Source organism: Dama dama, chromosome 3 (assembly GCF_033118175.1).
Source record: "Dama dama isolate Ldn47 chromosome 3, ASM3311817v1, whole genome shotgun sequence".
In the NCBI taxonomy this organism is placed as follows: domain Eukaryota; kingdom Metazoa; phylum Chordata; class Mammalia; order Artiodactyla; family Cervidae; genus Dama; species Dama dama.
Genome location: NC_083683.1, coordinates 46,910,300 through 46,928,453, shown reverse-complemented (window position 1 = coordinate 46,928,453; position 18,154 = coordinate 46,910,300).

Below are 18,154 nucleotides of genomic sequence, written 5' to 3'. Positions count from 1 at the left end.
TGCCTTGAATGGAAAGTTACAGAAATTTCAGAGAGGAAAAAGTCTTTATATTATGATCTATGGTTTATCATGGAAACCTTTTTTTGGAATAGTGGCTTTTAACTGAATGGGATAGGAGTAGAGTGAGTACTTAAATAATATTTAAGGAAAATAATATTAGCAAAGACATAATATGATGATGATGTGGTACCTGTATAAGGGAGGGCAAAGAAATTTACTCGATTAGGGCATGCAAGAGAATTGTGGGTGATGTGTTATATAGGGAGAGTGGAGTTAGTTAATGAAGCATTTTGAACCCCAGTCTGAAGAAGGAGTTTGGGCTGAGTTCACACACATAGACAACATGAAGCTTTCGTATTCTCATAGAAAGGAATGAAGGGAAGGGAACAGTCTTTCTGTAAAATTAATCTGACAGGTTAGTGGAGTAGGGAAAGAGATTGCAGATAAGCGGACCAATAAGAAGGTTATTGTAATAACCTAAGCAGAATGTGTCAAACCATTGTAATCATCATGGGAATGGGTAGAAAGGTATAATAGAAGAGACCACCCAAAGGATGAATCCCAGTGGTGATTGATTGGACATGAGGTAGAAAGGAAAGAGTCAACATTAACCCTTGAAGTTTTCAGCTTGGAGAAGTAAGAGAATGAAAAGGTAGTTGTGCTCTTTACAGAAATAGGGAAGTTGAAAAGAAATGCATGTTTAAGCAGGAAATGCATTTGTGTGTGTTTTTAAAATATTTATCTATTTTATTTTGGTTGAGCCAAGTCTTAGTTGTGTAATGCAGGATCTTGTAGTTGCAGCATGTGGAATCTAGTTCCCTGAGCAGGGATCAAACCTGGGTCCTCTGCTTTGGGAGCACAGAGTCTTAGCCTCTGGGCCACCAGGGATGTCCCTGTGTATGTGTTTTGAGGAGGGTGTTGAGGATGCGTGCGTGCTGAGTCACTTCAGTTGTGTCTGACTCTTTGCGACCCCATGGACTGTAGACTGCCAGACTCCTTTGTCCATGGGATTTTCCAGGCAAGAATACTGGAATGGGTTGCCATGCTCTCCTCAAGGGGATCTTCCCGACCCAGGGATTGAACTCACCTCTCCTGAGTCTTCTGTATTGCAAGTGGATTCTTTACTGCTGAGTCACTGCGGAAGCCCATTGAGGGCAGGACCCATCAGTCAATGTGATCTTACAAGTTGAATGTTACACTGTTTGAGATGGTAGGTGAATCAAGTGAAGAAGTCATAGAGGCCACAGGGAATCTGCAGTTGGCACTGCTCAGAGAAGGGTCAGCATTAGAGGGGTGACAGTGTATGTTTGGAACCTAATGACAACAGTATTATGTGCCAGTAGTATGGTATAAGAGTAGAATTTTCCAAGTGTAACCCAGAATTTCAAGTTATGCTGCTAAACAGGCAACACAGTTCAGGTACAGTTATGTTCACCAGGTGAAAAGACTTCCTTTTTTATTCTTTTATTTGAGAACTTTTTATTGAAGAATAACATACATACATAAATATTCATCAACCAATGTACAGTTTGATGAATCTTTGCAAACTTATTATTTACTTAGTGTAACCACTATGTAGATCAAGTAACGGAACTACCTAGGAGGCCTCCTTCTTATTCCCCTACCCTGAAACTATCTACTATTAGTAATTCCTACTGACTTAGCACAATAGATTTCATTTGCTTGTTTTCCAAGTTTGTATATGTGGAATATACTCTTTTATATGTGGGTTCTTTTATTCAATATTATGTTTGTGAAATTTACTTGGTGAAAGTGTTAGTCGCTCAGTCATGTCCGAGTCTGCGACCCCATGGTCTGTCCATGGAATTCTCCAGGCAAGAATACTGCAGTGGGTTGCCATTCCCTTCTCCAGGGGATCTTCCCAACTCAAGGATCAAACACAGGTCTCCTGCATTACAGGCAGATTCTTTACATTTTTCTCCTTTCTATGTAATACCCCATTGTATGATTATACTGTAATTTACTCATGTATTTCCCAATGTTAATGAATATCTGCTTAGTTTCCAATTTTTTTGCTAATACAAATGGCATTGCTATTAGCATTCTTGTACACATGTTTGGGTGATTATATTTACAAATTTCTGCTGCTGTATACCTAGGAATGGAATTGTAGGGTGATAATATATGTTCACTTTAGTAGAAAAATGCTAATTTTTCCAGAATGGTTGTGATTATGTACATTCCCACCAGCGTATGGGAGAGTTATTCCTCATCCTCTTTCACTGTAGTCATTCAGTGAGAGTTTATCATGTATCTATCACATAATGGATTGGAAGCATTTGAGATGAAAGACAAGGAGACTAATTTGTACTTCATACCGTAAAGAATCTGCCTGCAATGCAGGAGATCCCAGTTTGATCCCTTGGTTGGGAAGATCCCCTGGAGGAGGGTATGGCAACCCACTCCTGTATGCTTGCCTGGAGAATCCCATGGACAGAGGAGCCTGGCGGGCTGCAGCCCGTAGGGTCACAAAGAGTCGGACATGACTGAGCGACTAACACTTTCACTTGCAGTCATCCAGGCTTTAGGCTGAAAGCCATGGGGATAGAAGGAACGATCTGCATTGCAAGAAAAGTGTACGGGTGGGCGATATTTTAGAGGTTGACTTACCAGATTTGGGAATAGACTTAATAAATTAAAAACAAGAAAGGACTTTGAGAGAAAGAAGTGTCAGAAAAGGAAACACTGATGCAGTGGCCATGAAGAAGAAAAAAGCTGAAGACATTGATATTACAAAAACAAAGGAAGGACCACATCAGGATAGAGTGTTGAGTAACATCAAATACTGTAGAGGGGTTGTTAATAAGGATAGTAAAGTGTTCATTGGATTTGGCTACCAGGAAATGAGTATATAGCAAGGGCTTGATATGAAAGACAAAACGTGTTTTCTGGCCCAGAGTTCAAGGTCCCAAGGATGGAAACTACGTTGAGTGCTGTGAGAGAGGTCAGTGCAGGAGCTTTCAGACACAAAGAAGTGTGTCCCATTTCCCCACTTCATCCCGCTGTGGTGTGCCCTGTCTCACACCAGGTCATCACTGCCTCTGCAGCCTTTGTGAAATGAAAATACCTGTCACCTCATGCTGCCTCCCTCATGCAGGTTTAAAGAATTTTTTTTTCTATTTTATTATTTTTGGCTGTGCTGAATCTTCTTTGTGATGTGTAGAGTTTTCATTTCGGAGGCTTCCTTGTTGCAGAGCACAGGCTCTAGATGCTCAGGCTTCAGAAGTTGTGATACATTTGCTCAGTAGTTGTGGCACATGGGCTTAGTTGCCCCATGACATGTGGGATCTTCGCAGACCAGGGACAGAACCCGTGTCCCTTGAATTGGCAGGCAGATTCTTAAACTACTGTACCACCAGGGAAGTCCCCCTCAGGCATATTTGATTGTAAATGGATGAATTCAAACAAGTAAATTTCCCTTAAATTCTACAACAAAAATACACCTCAAATTTTAATTTAAGCAAGGAGATGAACATGATTATGCTGACATGTTGAATTTACATTTATCTTTATTTTCAGGTTCAGCACTGATCAATGTATTGAGTGAATTGACTCTTGCTAAGTATGGCCTTTAAGGAATATCTACTGTATCCCCCTTGGCCAGATCTTAATGTTAAAAGTTTAGGTAAGAATATGACCCCACGTCTGAATTCAGAATTTTATTTAAAGCTTAACATTCACGTTTTCAACCTCTTGTCAACAAATGCACTGTTACTAAATAATAGTTTTTTTCTGGATAACAATGGTAAGAATTATCTGTGGTGATTCTGATAACTGAGTTTCATCTATTTTGGGGAGGACATTTGTGTGTATAGCAGAGATAAATAAATATTAATGAATTTCTGTTCCAGAAGTAAAACTTGTAACATAATAGCATAATAAGTACATGTACTCTATAATATGAAAAATATACCTCTGGTATTGTAATGCTATGCTTTGAGGTCACTCACTGATGTTCATTTATTTGCTGAACCACTCTTTTAAACATAATATTTATGTACTGAGATACAAATTTTAATTTGTAATTTTGCTGTGGTACATTGAAGAGGTGGTTTCCCCACATCTACTGATGAAATCTGACATTTGGAAAAAGGGACAAAACTTGGAAGAGGCTCAAAGGCATCCTGAGAAGAGAAGGAGAAGGAAGTATAAAAGACAGTGGATAATCTCAGTTTTCCATGAAACACAATTTATAATTTAGTTGCATTTCATTAACCCCAATTACATATGCTCACAAGAATGCACATTGAACTGCCTCAGACTTGCCCCTCCTTTCACTCAAAGCAGATGGAAATTAGGTGGCAGACTGGGAACGTTGCCATGGTGTACTGGCTTCAGGGATTTAATAGCAATCAAAAGAAGCTCCAGGGTCCCTTCCCCCAGTCATCCAAGTGTGTGTTTCTCTTTTCCTCTCAAGTCCTTGTCTTAATTAACTCCATATAATGGATAAATCAGGATGAGATTGATTTACTAGTGAGAAAAAATTTTTACTGCCTCCGTAAGTGTTTATAGATGCATTGATATTGTTAGGAGTAAAATACTGATGAATTATAACTGGTTCATTTTTATGTAGAGCTAGCCACACACAAAGTAAGAATTTATTTTTTTGGTATTAAAAAATAAGTTTTATTTTTTAAGTAATATTTTTTAAGTATTGTACAATATGCCCCTAACTTTGAGATTTATTTTTCTTATTTGTTTTTATCTCCCTGGATAACATGCAGGCATCTCAAATTCAATATATCTAAATGAAATTAATTATTTTTCTCCATTATCCTCCTCAATATTCTATACTCTCAATTGTTCCGTATTCTCAATATCAGTTCATTGTCACCATCCTTCCAGTTGATCAAATTAGTTTAAAATAATAATAACCTCATGTAATATCTACTATGTGTCAGGCTCTGTCCTTAGCACTTTATATATGTTATTAACTGATTTAAGTTAATCCCAACTAATCACTAAATTCTGTCAATTATATTTCAAAACTGTCTTAATATTTGCAGAATGAAGAATGACTAATTAAAACCTTGACCAATTTTCTTAGCCAAGGGGCCTAGTTCAAAGGGAGGATGTGGCAGAATATTTAGGAGTTGGCCTTTGAATTTTCCTCTTTAAGCATTACATGTATAAATCCAGGAACAAGAATAGTAGAAGCTAACCCTTTGTAACATATGGAAATCATCCACTGCATCAGTGTTTCCTGAGGTCCTGAAGTAACTAGGGTGCTAGTTCCTGAACTGAAGAATCTGATGCAGTAGGTCTAATTCAGTAAATAATAACCTCTTATAATTAATAATTTACCATTTGAAACTAAAGATTTTTAATGCTTTATGGTAGTGTGGATCAGTATTTCTAAATTTTGATAGCTCCTAGATAAATTGACAGAGAATTACTCTTCAGATAGTTGTAATCCTGAAAAACACAATCCTCAAAGATGTCCAGCTGAAAAAGGTTTTGGGAAACATTTCCCCATCTTCCTTTAGATTTAAAAATCAATTATACATGTGCAGAAGAGAGGAAAAGCTGCCTTTTTCTTCCTCTGCTCAGCGTGAAAGATCATTTCTCCATTCCCCTTAAACACTGATTATGCATGTGTTGAAGAGAAAGGATTAGAAAATGCTGCAGGTTTGGGTTTTTTTTTTTCATCTGCTTATAAGAACAGCAATCTTTTACTCTTGTATACAAATTATAAGATGTAGAGATATACTCAAGATATCATGGCCTTAAATAAGACCCTCCTCATGGTAAAAGTATCTCTGAATTTTGTATATTTTAGTAAATGAGCCCAGGATTAATATTTTTAAAATTATTTCAGTATTTTTAGGTATGTAAAAGAGACTTCACTCTCACCCTTCATGTTACTAAGCAACGTATTATACAGTTGCTAGGAGACAGACTGGCAAGCTTCAGGATAGTTCAGTTTTCCCTTATCACCTTGCAAACCACATGATTATACCCTAGAGAGTTTTATAGCCTTAGAGAAAAGAAAGAAAAGTTAATGGCCCATGGAAAGGATGGAAAAAGAGATCAGGATGAAGGAACAGAATAAAGAAAACAGCAAGGTATTTGAGAAGAGTATGTGAACTTGGCTGAGGAAGGCTATTATGCAATTTCCTTGAATGAGTCATGAAAAAACCTTAAATTGCTCATATTCTTTGTCCTTCTATCTTTTCTAAAAACAAATGAGACAGTAAACTTGGAGAAGAAGATCTTTCAAATATTATTCCTGAATATTTTCAGAAGGGTGCATATCCATTGTAACTCTTACAGAAGACTGACAGTTACAAACACATTAAACAAGTCATACATTATTTAAAATTCCAAAGTCCGATATACAACACCATTTCCTTCCATTTCTCCCTCAAAATAGTGAGAAAAAAAAGTATAATACTGAGAGGGAGATTATAATATAAATGTTCTTGGACAAACTTAGAAACAAGATGATCATTTAGGCTCCTGGGCAGTATGTATTTCTGTACAGAATTAAACAGATCTAATATAAAGAGGGGAAAGAAGAAGCTATCGTGCTCTACCTTGAGGACTCTGTTGTATCTGAAATAAGAAACCAGGCTCTAGGTTTCATTGTGCGCATGTGAAAGGTTGAGTCTTTGTGTCTCTGTGGTATTTACTGTTGCTGGCAACCAGGAAGCTCCCTAGTGATTGTTGCTAGGCCCTCAGTGCCTCTGTTTGCCTGAAACCTCAATCAATGCCAGAAAGACCAGAGATAGAAATCATTGCACAGATTCCAGTGCCTGCTGTCCCCGGTGATCCTGCTGCAAACAGTCCATCTTCTGTTCAGTGAAAATCAGTATAAAATGGAGACCTCACACAAAGAATTCATCCTCAGCTTCCTCTTCATGACTGCTAGTGCTCTCGCTGCAGAACACTAAAGCACACTGGGGGATGGTTTAATTAAGATAAGTTTATATTCTGGTGTCACTAGCTTTGACTAAATATGTAATGAAGAGACTGGGACAGGGAATGCAGACAAGAATGATTTTGATAGATTTAGATGACTTCCTGCTCTGAGGTAGGATGGTCCCTTTAATGTTTGCTGACAGCATGACACCGTAGTGCCCACAGAAGCCATGGTACAAATGATGGCACCGTTCTAAATCGAAATCTGGAAGATTCTGATAAATATCCATGCCAGCTATATTCAGTATCTTGTAAGAATATGTGTGTGTGTGTGTATCTGAATCACTTTGCTATACACCTGAAACATTGTAAATCAACTATACTTTAATTGAAACAAAAAAAGATCCATGTCAGCATCATCCCCAAAATAACTGACATCTTCTCTTGAAATTAACCATCAGCTCTTAGCTGAATCTCACAGTCAATACATCCGACTTACTCAAGGCATCCTGTACAGATGCAGGCTTTAAATTTTCTTTCCCGTGCAGCTCCTGCCCAGTCATAGACAGTTTTAGCTCTGAATTTACCTGGAAACAATTATAAATCTGGGGTGAGATTTATTATGATGCTAAGACATAATATCTGCTTAAATAGTATAGTATCTACTACATCATGCATCTAGCTTCCAAAAGTAGGATTGAGATTTATTTACTTTTGTTAATAGTACTAATTTTTGAGCACCTAATCAAGGCTAAGTACTTTATATGTATTATCTAATTTAATCCTTAAAGTAGTTCTAGGAGGTAGGAACAGTTATATTCCCTTTTTTCCTCAGTTGAGGAAAAGTTAAGAAGTTCAGAAAAGTTAAATAATATGTTCAAGGCCTCTCACAGCTAATAAATGGCAACATGATCATTCACACCGGGACCTATTCTGCTCCAGTGTTTGGCTCTGAACTACTGTTCTATATTTTCATTTAATAACGAATGCTTTTTTTATGAGAATAAATTGTGGTGGTTCAGTCGACAAAGAATTCGCCTGCAATGTGGTCGACCTGGGTTTGATCCCTGGGTCAGGAAGATCCCCTGGAGAAGGGCGTGGCAACCCACTCCAGTATTGTGGCCTGGAGAATCCCATGGACAGAGGAGCCTGGTGGGCTGCAGTCCTTGGGGTCGCAAAGAGTCAGACACGACTGAGCGACTAAGCAGAGCACAGCTCATCATTGTGTCAGGGTGAAGGATGTAGGCTCTGGAATTCTTCCGTCCCCTTGTAGGGTAGTTGAAACTCAAATGTCTGCTCCCTGTGTGGTTGGCTTTGTCGTAATGGTTCTTCCAGGACAGTCTTCCAGAACCCTGAACTTCTCCATCCTTGCATTTCCCCAAATCTAGGTTATTCAATATGTAATAACACCGAGTGGGATCTTTAGATGAATGGTTCAGATTGAGCTCTGCAGTCCTAGTCCAGTCAAGCTGGCAGTTCTTTTTCAGTGTGAGGCAGACTTGCCCCTACAGCCTTCCTGCATTCATCTGATCGCCTATTCTCATTTCCTTATCTAATAAGGACAGGAGATCATTTTTAGGGGCTGTTTGGTCTGAATTCTAATTTTGAAAAGAAAACTTTTCAAAAGAACAATCTGGAGAGCTGTAGCATTTTACATTATTCAAAGAGTGGTTCAGTGTCTTGGAGTCACATTGTCTCAAAATCTTCATTCCAGAATAAATCTTTCCTTTCTCTTTGCATGACTAAGGAGTCCATTGATTTGATACTTCAAAGCAAAGAAACATTTGATGATTAAAAAGTATTTTATCTAAAAAACCTTTCATTCTTCCATATGCAAAAAATCATGAAACAGTTACATGCAGTGTCTGCTTGTAAAGGCTCATGAGAACTGACTGTTCCCCCAGTTCTGTATTCAGTGATTCACATTGGTAGCTTGAAATTGGTCATAAGGGAAGCATTTATACCATGGAAATTGGCCAGCGCTACAAATCAGGACTTTTTTCCCTCTCGGAGAGCTAGTTGTTAGACATTTACTAGAAAACCACGAAGAGAGAACTTCTCAAAGAGCAGTGCATCAGCTGTTTAACTTCAGTGAAACCTAGCAATCCTTGTGTTACTGGCATTATGTCGCTGGACTTCCCTTATATTGTATAAATGAAGTCCTCCCCCCAGTGATGTGCACAGTACAGGTTTTAAATGAGGGCCTGCAGCTTGTGCCCTTCAATCACAATACTTGATAGAGGAAATTCCATGACAGTCTAGTGGTGAGGACTCCCGCTTTCACCGCCATGGCTGAGTTCAGTCCCTAAGATCCCACAAGCTGTGCAGTGTGGCCAAAAAAAGAAAAGGGCTTCCCTGGTGGTCCTGTGGTTAGAAATCCACCTGCCAATGCAAGGGACGCAGATTCAATCTCTGCTCTGGGAAGATTCTGAGATGATTGCCCAAAGAGTCTTTATTGAAATCTATAAATGACAGGCATAGTCTATAGATGATTGGCCTATGTGTGAGAAGCCTATGACCTGACTTAAAATGGTACGTGTTAGAAACATGGAATTTTAAAATCCTGATTGCCATTACTAAATGATATGAGAAAATTTATAATAATGGCTAACATTTCTTAATTTATTACTCTGTGCCAGATTCTGTTCTAGATGCTTTTTGTATTAACTCATTTATTCCTCTTTATAACTCTCACAGAGAGGTAGTATAAGCATGCCTGCCCATTTTACAGATGACAGAACTGAGACACAAAATATTTATAAGTTGCTGAAAGTCACCAAGTAAATATTACAGCCAGAGTTCAAACCCAAGAAGTCTGAGTTCTAATCCTTTATAAGCCTTCTGGTATGTTTTTTATGTTAGATATAGATCAAGATTAACATTTAGGTTTAAAAGAATGTATGGAATATACTAGTTCAGTGTTTTCAACCTTTGATCATCAATCCATTGTAAAAAATACATTTTGCATTCATATTATATATCCAAAATAGAATATGCTTGCTATGCATAATATCATCTATTATTTTCTACCTAAAATTCTATTCTACTTCACTTTTTGAATGCTGGTCACAATTCACTAAATTGATTTCTTGACTTACTAATGAATAGTAAACCTACTCTTTGAAATTCACTGTACCAGAATTTTGTATATGTGGGTCCATGCCAGGGCTCAGTTTACTACTGGTATCTTATTTTAAAATGGGATCTACAATCTGCCCTCTTAGCGCAGTAGGCAGCGCGTCAGTCTCATAAAATGGGATCTACAGTATTCTTATTCCCTTTCCAGTTACCTTATGGTCTAGTATTAATAGCAAAGTCACTTGAAGATGAACACATGATTTTAAAAGATCCAAGAGGTAATAAAATCTAAATGAGGCTGATGGCAGTGAAAGTGGAGAAGATGAATCTGACATGAGAGATTTAGAGGCAGATTTTCAGGATGTGATAACTGATGGGACTTGAGTGTCTAGTGTCCCTCCCCAAATAATACAACATCCCAAGTGTATCATCATGTCCTCAGTGTTCTGGCTGGGCAGAGAGATGAGGCAATAGCCTGACTCAGTGGCCCATCAAGTTTCCAGGCAAGCAGAGCTTAGGAAGTCACATTCTAAAGCTGAATTGCTAAATCCAAATGGGCAAAACAAGAGGGGAGGCAAGACATGGGGGAAACAAGATGGAGACCCAGAAGAACCCCTGCCAGCAGAAATTCTAATTATCTGAGATGATGACAAAAAAGTGAATCTTGAGGAAAAAGCAAGCAGTTGATTCCTATCTGTGGTCTGAGTGTTTCCTGAGAGTTTAGGTAAAGGAGAGGGTGGTAACAGGCACAATATATGCTGGACACTATCCGGGACTTAAAGAGTAATACATGGTTTTACTTCTTTAGGAGTTCAAAGTCTAGTGCAGCATCTTATAAAGGAGCATCATTAAGGAAAAGCTTTTACTTTTTCACCATCCTACAATGCCAGGAGTGATGACTTTGTGTAGAGCTTTATAATTTACAGAGAGCTTTCTCGTGTTATCTCATTTAATTCATTCAACAACCATGTGAGATAGATATTCTTATTATACACACATATTCATTTTATACACATAAGAAGGCAGAAACTTGGGTCTTGAGCTTAAGTATATCTAAATTTAAGTTTCATTCTCTTTCTACTAATTCAGAACTATTTATCAACAATAAACTACAATCATTAAGTGAAACTTACCTGATAAACTTTCTTACCATAGAATATGTGTTGGGAAGAGAGCATGGTTGCTAGGAGATTCTATGATAAAAATAAATGTCTGGGATTTCCCTGGTGGTCCAGTGGCTGAGACCCTGCCCTCCCAATGCAGGGGGGGCCCGGGTTTGATCCCTGGTAGGGGAACTTGATCCCACATGCTGAAACTAAAGATCCCACATTCTGCAACTGTAAGATCCCACAACTGCAAGACCCAGTGCAGCCAAATAAATAAATATTTTTTAAAAATATCTGATACTACATCACACACATTAAGATGGCTCTGATAAAAAACACAGATAATAACAAGTGTCATTGAGGATGTGGAGGAATTGGAACCTCACACATTGCCTGTGGGATTATAAAATGATGCAGCCATATAGGAAAACAATTTTTCAGTTTCTCAAGATACTAAACGCAGAGTTAGCATATGACTCAGCAATTCTAATCCTAGCTATATATCCAAGAGAAGAGAAAACATATGGCCACACAAAAGCTAGTTTACGAATGTTCATAACAGCTTTATTTGTAATAGTCAAAAAGTGGGAACAATCCAAATGTTAATCCACTGATGAATGAGTAAATTGTGGTATATCCTCACAATGGAATGTTATTCAACAGTAAAAAGGAATGAAGTTCTTATACATACTACAACATAGATGAACTTTGAAAGCATTATGCTAAGTGAAAGAAACCAGACATAAAGAGCCACATTTTGTGTGATTTCATTTATATAAAATGTCCAGGATGGACAAATCCATCCATACCTAAAGCAGGTTGATAGCTGCCTGGGGCTGGTAGGGAGAAGGGGGTATGGGAAAGGGTTGGGGTAATGGAGAGTGACTTTTAATGAATACAGAATTTCTTTGTGGGGTGATAAAAATAATCTAAAGTTGATTTGGCAATGGTTGCACAACTCTATGAATATACTTAAAATTGTTAAATTGTGCACTTTAAGTGGGTGAATTGTATGGGTTAGATATAATTGAATGGGTTAATTATGTATAAAGTTAAAAAAAGTTATAACCATGAAAAAAACTATTTCCTGGTTCTGTTTACTGAATAGGTCTAGAAATAATTATATACCAGTAGCAAAGAGCTCCCTTAGCACCAAGATTGTAAGTTTTGACAAACTATTCCCAAAACATTTAGGAGGTCAGAGAATCCTAGAATAGAATGTGATGAAAGAATCTAGCTGTTTTATGACAAACATGTGAACCAACCTCTCTGAAAAGGATCGGGAGAAAAAGTGCTGACCTCAGTAACTTTGGAAATGGGTGGAGTCTGTATGAATAAAAGTGAAAGGAATTGTACGTAATAAGTACTATAGTCAATAAAGATGCTTCCCTCAAGGGTACAGATTAACAATTCTGAAACCAATATACATCCATACTGGAACTGAGCAATCAAGTAAATGGATGGAGGATGGTGAGAGTCAGATTTCTTTCTTAGTGTTGGAGTTGGAAGTTACAGAAAAGCAAGAAGAAGCTAAATGATCCATGTGATAATGGATTAGAGTTGGGGACATCAGTGTGAACCCATTTTTAGCTTGATATAGATATAATGGTTATATATAGAAATATTAATAAATATGTCCATGTGTATATATATCCATACATGTATTTTCTTTCTCTGTCAGCTGAGAGCGCCTAGAAGCAATGACACACCCCAATAGCAGCAAGCACTCCTATCTTGTATTTCTAATAACATTCTCCAGTAAAAGGAACCAGAGCTCTTTAGAGAAATGGCTGATTCTAACACTAGGGCAAGAAATATACAAGATGATCCTAGTGCCAGAAAGTAATGAAGTGTTCAAGAAACCTGCAATGGTAGAATTATATCAAAGGGACACAGGTGCCAACTGAAAGAGCTCAATGCCCCAAACTGGATCAACTTGAGCACAAATAAATAAAGTTATATTGGATTAAAAATCAAGATATAAAATCAATATCTATGAATACATAGTGCTATAAATAAATAAATAATTGAATGAATGAATGGAGGCGTATAAACAAAGTTGTCATGCAGAAGAATTCCAATTTATATAGATACTCCCCCTTTAAGGAGAAGGAACATACCTTATTCCTTAAGTGTGGGTTGTGCATAATAACTTCCAAAGAGGGAGGAGAGGAGTAACTTTACAGTGGGAAAAACCTGACAAGTATTACCTCAGCCTGGTGATCAAGGTTAACGTCACTGGTGATAAATCATGTAGATAGCATGAACCTCTGATAGGATGTGGTGAGAACTGTATTTTACCTCTGTGATCTTCCTCCCCAAGCCACACAGTCCCAGGGCAATTATGAGGAAAACATCAGACAAACCCCAGTTGTTGGACAGTCTGTAAAATATCTGACCAGAATTCCTCAGAACTGTTAAGGTCATCACAAAGAAAGTCTGAGAAGCTGACTGAGTCAAAAAAACCAGCCAAGAAAAGCCTGAGGAGACTTGTTGACTAAATGTAGTGTGGTATTATCGATGGGATCCTGGAACAAAAAAAAAGATTACTTAAAAGCTAAGGAAATCTGAGTAAAGTGTGGGTTTCAGTTAACAATAACGCAGCAGAACTTCCCTGATGGCTCAGTGGTAAATGGGTTCGATTCCTGATCTGGGACGATCCCACATGCCTTAGAGCGTGTAAGACCATGCATCGCAACTGTTGAGCCTGTGCTCTAGGACCCAGGAGCTGCAACTACTGAAGTGCACACATCTGTGACCTGTGCTCCGCAACAAGAGAAGCCACCACAATGAGAAGCCTGCGCACCGGAACTAGAGAGTAGCCCCCACCCACAGCAACTAGAGAAAAGTCACATGGCAATGAAGACCCAGCGCAGCTATGAATAAATAATAGCTATAAGTAAATAAATAATATGTAAAATTATTTTTTAAAAATGCAGCAGTATTGGTTCATTAATTGTGACAAATATGCCACACTAATAATGCTAATAATGAGGGAAACTGTATGGTGTATATGAGATTTTTCTTTGTATTATCTCCACAATTTTTCTTTAATCTATAACTATGCCACAACAAAAAGTTTGTTTAAAAAAACCAATTTCCCACTAAAAAGAAGCAGAGCTTTTTGGAGAAATGGCTAATTCCTGGTCTGAGGAATAAAATGTACAGTAAAAGCCTGAAACATCTTGTTATTCTAGAAAACAAGTAAGTTCTCAAAAAAATCAGTTGGATTATGTCAAAAGGACATAGGAAGCTGGCACAAAGAGAAACTGGACACCATAAGCATTCACAAGAACATTTACAGCAATTGATGGAAAGCACTTATCATATTTTTAAAATCATGATCTCATAAGAGATTTTACAGAGAGAAAGTGAAAAACATTCTTAGATATTCTGAAAATTGGCAATATAAAGTTACAGAAAGAATTAAGCTTTATCCTATGTTTTCCATATGGACTGTTTCAGGCAATCAAATGGCACTTCTTTACTCTTTGCTAATATGATCCTTGAACCTGGATCTAAGCAAGCTTTAGAGCTAACTTAAAATTACAGGAAATATGGAGGATAGAGGAACAAGTTAAGTGAACCATTAAGAAGCAAATAAATAAGAATGGCTCACACTCTTTTAATTATTCAACAAGACAATTGCATGGAGATTAAAGGGAAAAGGAAGGACTTTAGATTCAAAGAAATGTGACATAACCAAAATAATGTGTTCCCCTAATATAGATTCTAATTAAAATAAGCTTATTATAAAATTGAATTTTTAAAGATAATTAGGAAAATCTTCATATGGACCAAAGAATTGTTACTAGTTTATTTGGTATGAAAATGGCATTGAAGTTATATAAGAAAATGTTCATATTTGTTAGAGATGGATATTGAAGTTGTAAGGATGAAATGATATGAAGTCTACTTCAAAATAATGAATCAAAAAAGAGAAAGGGATAGATGAAGCAAGTGTTGCAAAATCTTGATAATCGAAGTATCTAGATAATGGGTTGTTTTTGTTGTTTAGTTGTTAAACTGTGTCCAACTCTTTGTGATCCCATGGACTTAGCCAGCCAGGCTCTTCTGTCTATGAGGTTTTCTGGGCAAGAATACTGGAGTGGGTTGCTATTTCCTTCTCTAGGGAATCTTCCCAACCCAGGGATCAAACCTGCCTCTCCTGAACTGGCAGGCAGGTTCTTTTATCACTGAGCCACCAGGGAATATATAGCTGTTAATTATACTCTTCTGTCTATTTGGAATATGTTTGAAAATAATCATTAACCCTTTTGAAGAGCAAGTTGCAAAAGACATACATCATATTCCATTTTTGCAGCCAGTGTGGTGGGCTCTATGATACACTGCCCAGATCTCCCTTTACTGAGGACATGTTGCCCTGGCTGATGCCCTCAGCTGTCAGCCCCTTCAGAGACCGCCTCAGCTGTAGAGAGCTGCCTTGACCAGAGTCATACCACTTTTTGAGGTGACAAGTTCCAGTGACTGACTGATGTGGCAGTATAAAGCCCTGGCCCTCTCAGCCCAACTTGGTACAACCCTGAAGGATCATTCTAACTCCAGAGAACCCTGTGGTATTGGCAGTTGTGGGGTCTGCATGATGACATGACATCCCTCTACCCATCCTGTCTGTTTCCTTTCTCCCGCTTCTCCAGATGGTGAGCCCAAGGACAAGTCTCAATAAACACTGTGCATTAACTGTTTACAAAACTCAAGACATGGAAGCAACCTCAATGTCCATAGACAGAGGAATGGATGCAATGTAGTATATATGATGGAATACTGCTGCTGCTGCTGCTGCTGCTAAGTCACTTCAGTCGTGTCCGACTCTGTGTGATCCCATAGACGGCAGCCCACCAGGCTCCCCCGTCCCTGGGATTCTCCAGGGAAGAACACTGGAGTGGGTTGCCATTTCCTTCTCCAATGTGTGAAAGTAAAAAGTGAAAGTGAAGTCGCTCAGTCGTGTTCGACTCTTAGCGACCCCATGGACCACAGCCTACCAGGCTCCTCCATCCATGGGATTTTCCAGGCAAGAGTACTGGAGTGGGGTGCCATTGCCTTCTCCGGTATGATGGAATACTACACAGCCATAAAAAAGAATGCAGTGATGCCATTTGCAGCAACAAGGATGGACCTAGAGATTATCATACTAAGTGAAGTAAATCAGAAAGACAAAGACAAATACCATATGATATCACTTATATGTTATCGAGGGGAACCTAACATATGGCACAAATGGACATAGTTATGAAACAGAAACATACTCAGACATAGGAAAGAGACTTACAGTTGCCAAAGGGAGAGAAGAAGTGGGAGAGGGATGGACTGGGAGTTTGGGATTAGCAGGTGCAAGCTATTATATTAATATATAGAATAGATAAACAACAGGTCCTACTGTACATAATACAGGGAACTGTATTCAATATCCAGTAATAAAGCATAATGGAAAAGAATATGAAAAAGAATATGTGTGATAACTGAATCACTTTTCTGGACAGTAAGAACTGACGCAACATTGTTAATCAACTATATATCAATAGAATAAATTTAAAAACACAACACAGGGCTTCCCAGGTGGCTCAGTGGTAAAGGATCCTCCTGCCAGCGCAGGAGACTCTGGTTCGAGCCCTAGTTTCGGACAATCCCACATGCCGTGGAATAACTAAGCCCATGTGCCACAATATTGAGCCTGTGCCCTCGGGCCCATGTTCCACTACACAAGAGTAGCCCCTGCTCACCACAACTAGAGAAGAACCCTCACAGCAATGAAGACCCAGCACAGATCAAAATAAATAAATAAAATTATTTTAAAATAAATAAATAAAAATAAGAAAAAGCACTGTGCATGCTAAATGCCATCTCAGAGTCTGCTTCCCTGGGAATCCTATTTGTGACAGTCTGATGGGTTGGACTGTACTGCTGCTGCTGCTAAGTCGCTTCAGTCGTGTCTGACTCTGTGCGACCCCATGGACTGCAGCCACCTGCAGGCACCTACCAGGCACCTCTGTCCATGGGATTTTCCAGGCAAGAGTACTGGAATGGGTTGCCATTGCCTTCTCCGGGTTGGATTGTATCCCACTCTAAAATTCATATGTTGAGGTCCTAACCTCCAGTAGCTCAGAAGGTGATCTTTCTTAGAGATAGGGTCTCTGAGGAGGGTTAAAGCGAGGTCATTAGGGTGGGCCCTCATCCCCTGGGATTCTTATGAAAAGGGGAAACTTGGACATATCTGAATTGTGGGAACATGTGCAAAGTTCTCTTGCAGAGTTTGGCATTACAAGAGAAGGAAGTATGGGGACTTCCCTGGAGGTCCAGCAGTTAAGATTCCGTGCTTTCACTGCTGGGGACACAGATTCAGTCCCTGGCTGGGAAGTTGGGGAACTAAGATCCTGCATGTCTCACAGCACAGCCAAAAAAAAGAAAAAAAGACAATAATAACAAGAGAAGGAAGTATGGGCAAACACAGAAATCTGTTTCCTTTTATAAGGACCGAAGTATGCATAGGAGATTTTCCTTTGGTAACATTCACTTCTAGTCCTTCTGGGCGTCGTTAATGGCCAGTGGAACACAACATGGGCGGAAAACCCTGCTTCCATTGACAATGCTTCAGGAAACAGGTTGCTCATATGAACAATGGTGAATCACCTGAAACGACTCATTTGTGTAAATTTGAGAAGAGATTCAGAAGATTTCTTTAATTCCAAAATGTTGACTTGCAGTGGAAAACAATGTGCTTGACCTCATTCTCCATCTTGCCAGAAAATAGGATTAATGTTTACCTCAGAACAAGAATACGAGGCTTAATATTTCAGAGGAGGTTTTTGATGAGTGGTATTTAAGAAATTCAACCTGTTTGAGCTGCAACTGAGGTCACCTGTTTTCTTGTTTAGCTAAACAGGAATTCTATTTTGTTCTTCCTTTATTACCGGCCTGGGTGCCTGGTACTCCCCCAGAGGCCAACAGTCCTGGCCCTCTCACCTTCTGAGGGTGATAATGAGGCTTCCTGAAGCCATAGCCAGGCAGGTCACTGCCCCTCTGCCCCTTGCGTGGTTGCCAGTGGAGGGTATGCCTTTCCTGTTCTGGGG